At 42.9% G+C, this 7,500-nt stretch overlaps 1 protein-coding gene across 3 annotated transcripts in view; it reads left to right on the top strand.

Moving 5' to 3' along the window:
* Nucleotides 1–7,500, top strand: part of LOC143018055 (uncharacterized) — a 605,580-nt gene that overhangs the window by 580,144 nt on the left and 17,936 nt on the right. The window lies entirely within an intron of this gene.

Genomic DNA, 7,500 nt, shown 5'->3' with positions numbered 1-7,500 from the left:
CAATGGAAATGCCAGTACGGTACTTTTTTCAAATAATAACTGTACAAAGAATTAGTGATTTTATGCTTTGGAGCGAAATTTTTTACATTTTCCAAACCATTTGCCACCCTCAGCATAAGTCGGTTTGTCTTTAAATGAAAACAAGTGTCGAGGTACTGGGAAATGCTGCCTTTGTAGTAAATAGTTTAGAAACCCAAAATACAATCCTCTTTCGTGAATGTTCATCAAGAGTAAGGGGATTTTGAATCATGATATGGAACGGGGAAAGAAGGTTTCGCTCGGTAAAATTTTCACTTAGATGTCTTCCATTGTGCGAGCTGGCAACTCAGCTAGCAAGATCTCTCGGTGTAGCGAGTCAAAGGAAGCAAGACAAGCCGCTCAGCTGGATAACGCGAACGTGAGCCCAGCTGTACTGGCCATGACCAATCAGCTCCAGCTGGGGTCCAATCAAGTGATTATTGGAAGTGGGTGTGGTGTGCTGAATTTGTAGAAATAGAAGACCAACCCATGTTCGTGGCCTGACCATGAAGTCGTGTTTCCTGATTAAAAAAAAAAAAAAAACTATTTTTAACCGTATACATATATATATATATATATATATATATATATATATATGTATATATATATATATATATATATATATATATATATATATATACATATATATATATATTGAGTAGAATGGATAAATCCTATGGGAGTGTCTTAGAACTATTCTAAAAAAAAAACCAGCACAGACGAACTTCGGAAGCTGAGTTTCGAAGTCGTGAGGACATCAGCTTCTAAGGAAGTAGGCGGAAGCCTCTGATTTTACTCTGCGAGCGCAAAGAAAAGTCTACATTTCACGGAAGAACGAATTGCTCCGTTTCTTCACGTTAGATTTGTCTCTTCTTTTGAGCAAAGAAAATGGAGAGAAAGAGTGTGTGCTTGAAGAAGTGGAATACGAGTGGATGAGGTGTGCGAAGTGGAAAGATTGTATGTCAAAGTATAAGAAAGAAAAAAAAGGGGTCAAAATGAGTTTGGCAAGAGAGTCTCGTGGGCGGTTAGATGATACAGACTACCGAGACAGTGAGGAAAACAAAATAATAAATGCTTCCGGGAGAAGAGAGGGCGGGGAATGGTGATGCAAGGATTCCTCAAGATAGAGAGGCGATGAAATAAACGCTGAGACCCATTCTTACAAGAGGAAATTGAAGAAAGAACTGGAAATTTAACCGGAAACACCGCGACTTCAACGAGAGGGATAAGAACGATAACAAAAAGAAAGGAAGATGCGAAAGTTGAGCAGCAGACGTAGAGGGAAGGGAGATACGAAAGTTTTGATACAAAATCCCGTAACTTGAATGCCCGTGAATCCATTCATGAATAGAGGCTGGACAGGAAGGTGAAAGAGGAGATGGGAAAAGTGATTGAGGTCGTCACGGGAGGTGGAATGTAGGATACGGGAGGTTAATATTTGGTGGGAGAGAGGCATAAACATGTTGGATAAATATGTTACTTCTTTAAGATGTAATCAACAAATGGAGACTGAAGGTTGCGGAGGTCGGTTGTAAGCAGCTTAGTTTCTTAAGTATAGCGCCGTGCATATGACTTAGATCTTGCCCAGACGATTTTATTCAGAAGAGGAATGATTATAGAGAATATGCTTTCGGACAATCATGAATCGGTAGATTCATGGATAGATAACTAGATAGATAATATTGTTTTTGGAGTTAGCCAAAATTAGATATGTAAAGTTCCGTGACTAGATTTAAATGTGTGTGTGTGTGTGTGTGTGTGTGTGTGTGTGTGTGTGTGTGTGTGTGTGTGTGTGTGTGTGTGTGTGTAGGAGGGGAGTAGAAATTAAGTTCGAGATAGAATTCCTTGACCCCTCACTGCAGCTCAGCCTCTACACCTCGTGTCAGAAGAGGAACTCTGAAATATGTCATAAGGACAAAGAAATATTTTGTATTATTCTTTTACCATTGTTTACCATTGGTATATAGATAGTTACAATTCTTTTACCATTGTGGTCTGGGTTGAGGTCCTCATCAGACCAAAATTGCCTGTCTTGGCCTAAGTTAGATATACCAAGAATGCCAAAGGTTAACATACTAGGAAGTCAAGAAAGTAAACCTCTTGGATCAGCTGGAGAATATTCGGAAAGAGCAAGTTGGTCCTCCGAACGACATTAATAAGTCGATGGTGGTAGTAATAGTGATAATGGTAACAGTAAACATTAAAGGAATGTAGTCTGTTGTGACTGCAAAGAAGAGGAGGAGGTGATGATGGCTGTGACCTCGACGCCATGGAAGCTCGAAGACGTTGAAGATCCCGAGGCGTTCAAAATATATATATATATAAGATAGAATAATAGATAAAAATTCCTACTCTGTACCCGGAAGGCTCCTGGCTAGACCCCTATTCTCAAGGAGATCTTCTGGGAAAAGGAAAAGGAGTTGACATGAACAGACATACGTGAACCCAGATGAATACAGAAAAGAAGGGTGGTGTCAACGACTGTTGAGAAATGAAAAGAGTCTTGATTTGGGAAGTGAAGAGGTAGGGAAGACAAGCCAGGAGACCAAAACCCCACGTAAGACTAAAAACCAAACCGCAACATCCAACGAAAACACAGCCCGAACGTAAATAGACTGTCGACGCGACGTTACAGACTTTTCTCTCGTTCTCGTTTCTTACCTTGTGAGACATCTTGAAGTACTGCCAGAGTGAACACAGGTGTCTGTATTCTACGTTGCAGTAAGTTCAGAGCCTCCAAATAAAAAAGGATATGAACAGGGATGGGAGAGGAAGGTCCAAATGAGAGGAAGGATGAGGAGTGTCGTGAGAGGAAAAGGTGGGAAGAAAAAGAAAACGGGATGAAAAGAAAAGGAAAAAAAGAGAAACCTTAATGTATCGGTGGGTATAGGCAATAAAATGGAATAAGAGATAAGGTATAAACAAAAGATCATCTTGATATTTGTTATGTTTATATGGTGGAGGTTATAGTAGTTTGTGGGAAGGAAAAAGTAAATGAATTGGAGAGGTACCGAGAGATGAGTGAATGAAATATCAACGCAAGTGGCAGTAAGAGAAGTAAGCATAAAATTACTAGGGTAAAAGGACAGGGAGAGAGAGAGAGAGAGAGAGAGAGAGAGAGAGGGCAAACAGTTCTGTGTCTTAGGGCATAAAAACGTGTTGTGATATCAAGAAACTTTCACAAACGTTTAAAGAACTCGAGGAACGCAAGGTCCAACGAAGGACGAAGCTGAAGGGTCAAATCCATAAATAAAATGTTACCAGAGTTTTTAACTTGAGGCTAAGTGGGAGACAGCTGAAGATGAGCTAAACGTAATGGAAGATGATGATTTGTGTGGGGGGGGGGGCGACTCCCCAAGGAGATGCTAGGTTATGAAAGGAAATCTGTAGGAGGAGGGAATGTAGGAAGTAAGTGGGTAGTGCATGTTGGCGTGGGGGGGGAGTTATTAAAGAGAGATGAGAGTATAGGAGGTTAAGGGTGGGCGTTAGAAGCGTGGGCGTGAGTCAGAAAGGACGTTTGGGTGGGTGAAGGCGGCATGGACAAGGGTGAAGTTCTTCCTGAAGCGTGTGAGGGTGCTGAGTAGGTTATGAGATAAGGAGAAGACTGAAGTGCAGACGTGTAGATTGGTGACGAATAACTATTTGAGAGGTAGGGAGGGGGAGAGGGGGTAAAGGAAGCGACTTGCAACGACGCTGAACTCATCCCTATGTGTTAAATAAACATTAACTTGTCTATTGGAGCAGATAAAAAAAAAACTGCCACCTTTATCCATTGTTGGGTATAATGACCTTCTTTACACATAGACTGTAGATGGTAACTAACGTACAGCATTTAGGATGCTTACTGGTCCAAAGGTAGTACCAGTGTCCATGTATGAAAACAAAACTTACAAAGACCAGCTGGAAAAATGAGAAGAAATAGGAGCGACGGTGATGCAGCCCTACAAACCAAACTGCACATCTCAACAAAATAGGGATGGAAAGGTACACAGTATCCTAAAATTGAACTAAGAATACAAAGATATTAAGGATCGGGGTGGTGAGGTGGGACTAGTGAGAGGTGAAGGGGATGGGAATTGGGACGGGAGAGACCTATCACCAGAAAGCTCGCGTCACCTCCCACTCTCACCCCCCCCCCCTCACCTCCCGCAGGTGAGGCGCAACAGGTGTAGCGAGAACTGGAGCCGAGCGAAAAGATACGCCAGAGGGATGAAGTATTTTGCAAACAGTTATGCTCCACTGGATTTTCATATACTTTAATCTGTCCGTGACGTCAGCGTAGAGGAGGTGGTTGGGAGGGAAATTATCTTTTTTTAATCGTTTGTTTGTTTATTTATCTCTGTCTTCCTTTGAAGAAAAGGGAATCAGGACATGGGTTGGGGGGAGGGGGACCTGAGAAGTCAGAGAGGGTGATACAATATGGAGTAGGGAGGTGAGTGGTAAAAGATCTTGTGGTAGTGATAATATACAAATGCAAATGACACAGTCTGTCAAGGTCATTGTTGCGTACTGACACAGCCGTTTTCTCGGGTTCGCGTGTGCGTGTATATATATACATATATATATATATATATATATATATATATATATATATATATATATATATATATATATGTATATATACATATATGTGTGTGTGTGTGTGTGTGTGTGTGTGTGTGTGTGTGTGTGTGTGTGTGTGTGTGTGTGTGTGTGTGTGTGTGTGTGTGTGTGTGTGTGTGTGTGTGTGTGTGTGTGTGTGTGTGTGTGTGTGTGTATTCACCTTGGTCTTTGGATCACGTGCTGGACTCGTGATCGCGTGTGTGTGTGTATTCACCTTGGTCTTTGGATCACGTGCTGGACACGTGATCGTGTGTGTGTGTGTGTGTGTGTGTGTGTGTGTGTGTGTGTGTGTGTGTGTGTGTGTGTGTGTGTGTGTGTGTGTGTGTGTGTGTGTGTGTGTGTGTGTGTGTGTGTGTGTTTGAGAGAGAGTGAGACAGAAAGAGAAATGTGGACACAATCATTGGGTTCAGACAGTAATCATAACATCCTTATAAGAAAGGCCCGCCACGAAAGCCAGCAGAATTAGAGAGGAGGTGGAAAGAAAGAAATGAAGGAAGAGGTGGAGATAGCATGACGCTGGGTGGGGGAATTGAGGGTTTGATGTATGAGCTGAGTTACTCTGTTTTTTTTTTTTTTTTTTTTTTTTTTTTTTTTTTTAATAACAAAATTTCCCTGAACTGAGAGAATGTACGGTCTTGAATGGGGTAATTGGAGGATGGGGGAGGGGAGTAAGGGTGTTCATTGCGAGCCATTAATGAATACATATTCCTATTTTCATCCCATGTATTCAAGAGAATTACTAACGTTTCCCATGGTCCCGTCGGCCTCTAAGGGCTGACTCACTGTTTATATGTCACTGTCTGTTTGAGCATAATAATGAAAGTGCTGGAAATCATCTGTTAGGGGAAGAAATGGAAAACTAGTGAACACGAAGGGGGAGGGGGGAGGATGGAGGGGGGTGAACCGAGGTCAGGTTAGGTTAGCCTCCTGCCGAAGCCTTTGCCTTTTCCTTGGGAATCGATCCAGGCACCATGTACTCAAGAGGAAGGAGAGGTAAGACAGAATTATTATTCCTTGATGCTATACACTAGGTGCGTCGTGGTTCTCAAATGACATAGCATCTACTCTCTCCTCTCTCTCTCTCTCTCTCTCTCTCTCTCTCTCTCTCTCTCTCTCTCTCTCTCTCTCTCTCTCTCTCTCTCTCTCTCTCTCTCTCTCTTCCTCTGCCAAAAACGACAGACTAGGAACTTAAGTAACTAGAGTGGATCTAGCAGAGGCTCCGTCGGACTAGTGGGGGTGCAAGTGACAAGACAAGATCTGTACTGTGAAAAGGAAATTATGACCTATGGTGAATTGACACTATTGAGAACTGGGCACAGGGAGGCAAAGCAATGTCTGGAGGTAGAAAACCCTCCCTATGAAGGGAATAGAGAAGAGTAGGGTGGAAAGGACAGACGTATGTCAGGGGAGCTTCTGTCTAGACACGGCCATTCTGAAGGAAAGGGACGTCAAGTTTAAGACATTAGCCATTTTGATTCCACTACTAAACATAAACCTCTCCCAACCTCTTTCATGACTCGCACGATGGCGTCAGCTTCTGCCATGTTACTCCTAGGAACTTCTCTTTCTTGTCTCTCCATCTTCTTGGTCTCCCTCCTCCATGCTTGCCAACTGTAGGTGGTGACAAAGAGTAGGTCTGTTGAAGATAGACATATAAAAGACAGATGAGAAAAGAATCGAAGAAGGATGGAGAAAGAGAGAGAGAGAGAGAGAGAGAGAGAGAGAGAGAGAGAGAGAATAGAATAAAAATAGCTTGAGGGGAAAGGAGTGAAAACAAAAGACGTGAGACGTTCGAACCTAACCTAAGGGAGGGAAAGAAGAACGAGAGAGAGAGAGAGAGAGAGAGAGAGAGAGAGAGAGAGAGAGAGAGAGAGAGAGAGAGAGAGAGAGAGAGAAGGTGGGAAGGATGCGTGAGTTGAAAAATAGTTGCTCGATATATTAATATAACGTGGGAAGTTCGTCATTCGGGTGGGTGGAAGAGGTAACACTCGAACTCAAGGACAAGAAGGAGGAGGAGGAGGAGGAGGAGGAGGAGGCGTTGACGACAATGGTGGCGGTGGAAGAGATCCAGCAAGATTCGAACGGCATGCCAAGAGTCATTCCTTTTCACTCCTCCCCCCCCCCACTCCGACACTTTGTTCAAGGAGAGGATGACAACGGGGCATTGACCGGATGATAATTGCAGTCGCACAATATTTTTGTTTTCTTGACATCATGACATCTCTTTTCCCACGTGAGACGATGTCACGTGATCTCAGCCGGGCTCCAGGAGTTACAGGCCTCAAGGAGGTCCGAAACCCAACCTACGTCACCTCACCTCGCCTTCGGTTGATAAGTCCAGCAGTCCAACACACGCCTAAAGGACGAGGCTCTCATTTATTCATTTACTTCTCCATTCATTTATTTATCTATTTAATTGTTTATTCATTCATCCATTCATATTAAATTGTCCTGGTGGTAGGTGACTAGATGCGCGCGCGCGTGTGTGTGTGTGTGTGTGTGTGTGTGTGTGTGTGTGTGTGTGTTTACCTAGTTGTATCTTACGGGAAGGGTTGCTACGCTCGTGGTATCCCGCCTTTGTATCTCGCAGTGTCTAGTTTGCTCTTAAATTCGTGTATGGTTTTTTGCACGCGCTATTCTTTCGTCCAGTTTGTTCCAAGTGTCCACCACTCTATGTGGAAAACTGTTCTTCTTCAGATTTCTTCTATGAATATCTTTTTTGAGTTTCTTTCCATGTCCTCTTGTTTTTCTCTTTTCCCAATTTAACAGGGAGTATTTCGAGTATTTCTGTGCCCTTTATAGATCAGCGTCTCTCTCTCAGCCTGGGTTTCCGGAACCCCAAGGTTCCGCAAAAGGTCCCTGAGGGTTTGATGTTTTATC

This window comes from Oratosquilla oratoria, chromosome 34 (genome assembly GCF_046742065.1).
Source record: "Oratosquilla oratoria isolate Oo_2021 chromosome 34, ASM4674206v1, whole genome shotgun sequence".
Taxonomy (NCBI): domain Eukaryota; kingdom Metazoa; phylum Arthropoda; class Malacostraca; order Stomatopoda; family Squillidae; genus Oratosquilla; species Oratosquilla oratoria.
Note: the sequence above shows the minus strand (reverse complement) of the source record. Positions and strands in the feature narration are given on the sequence as shown.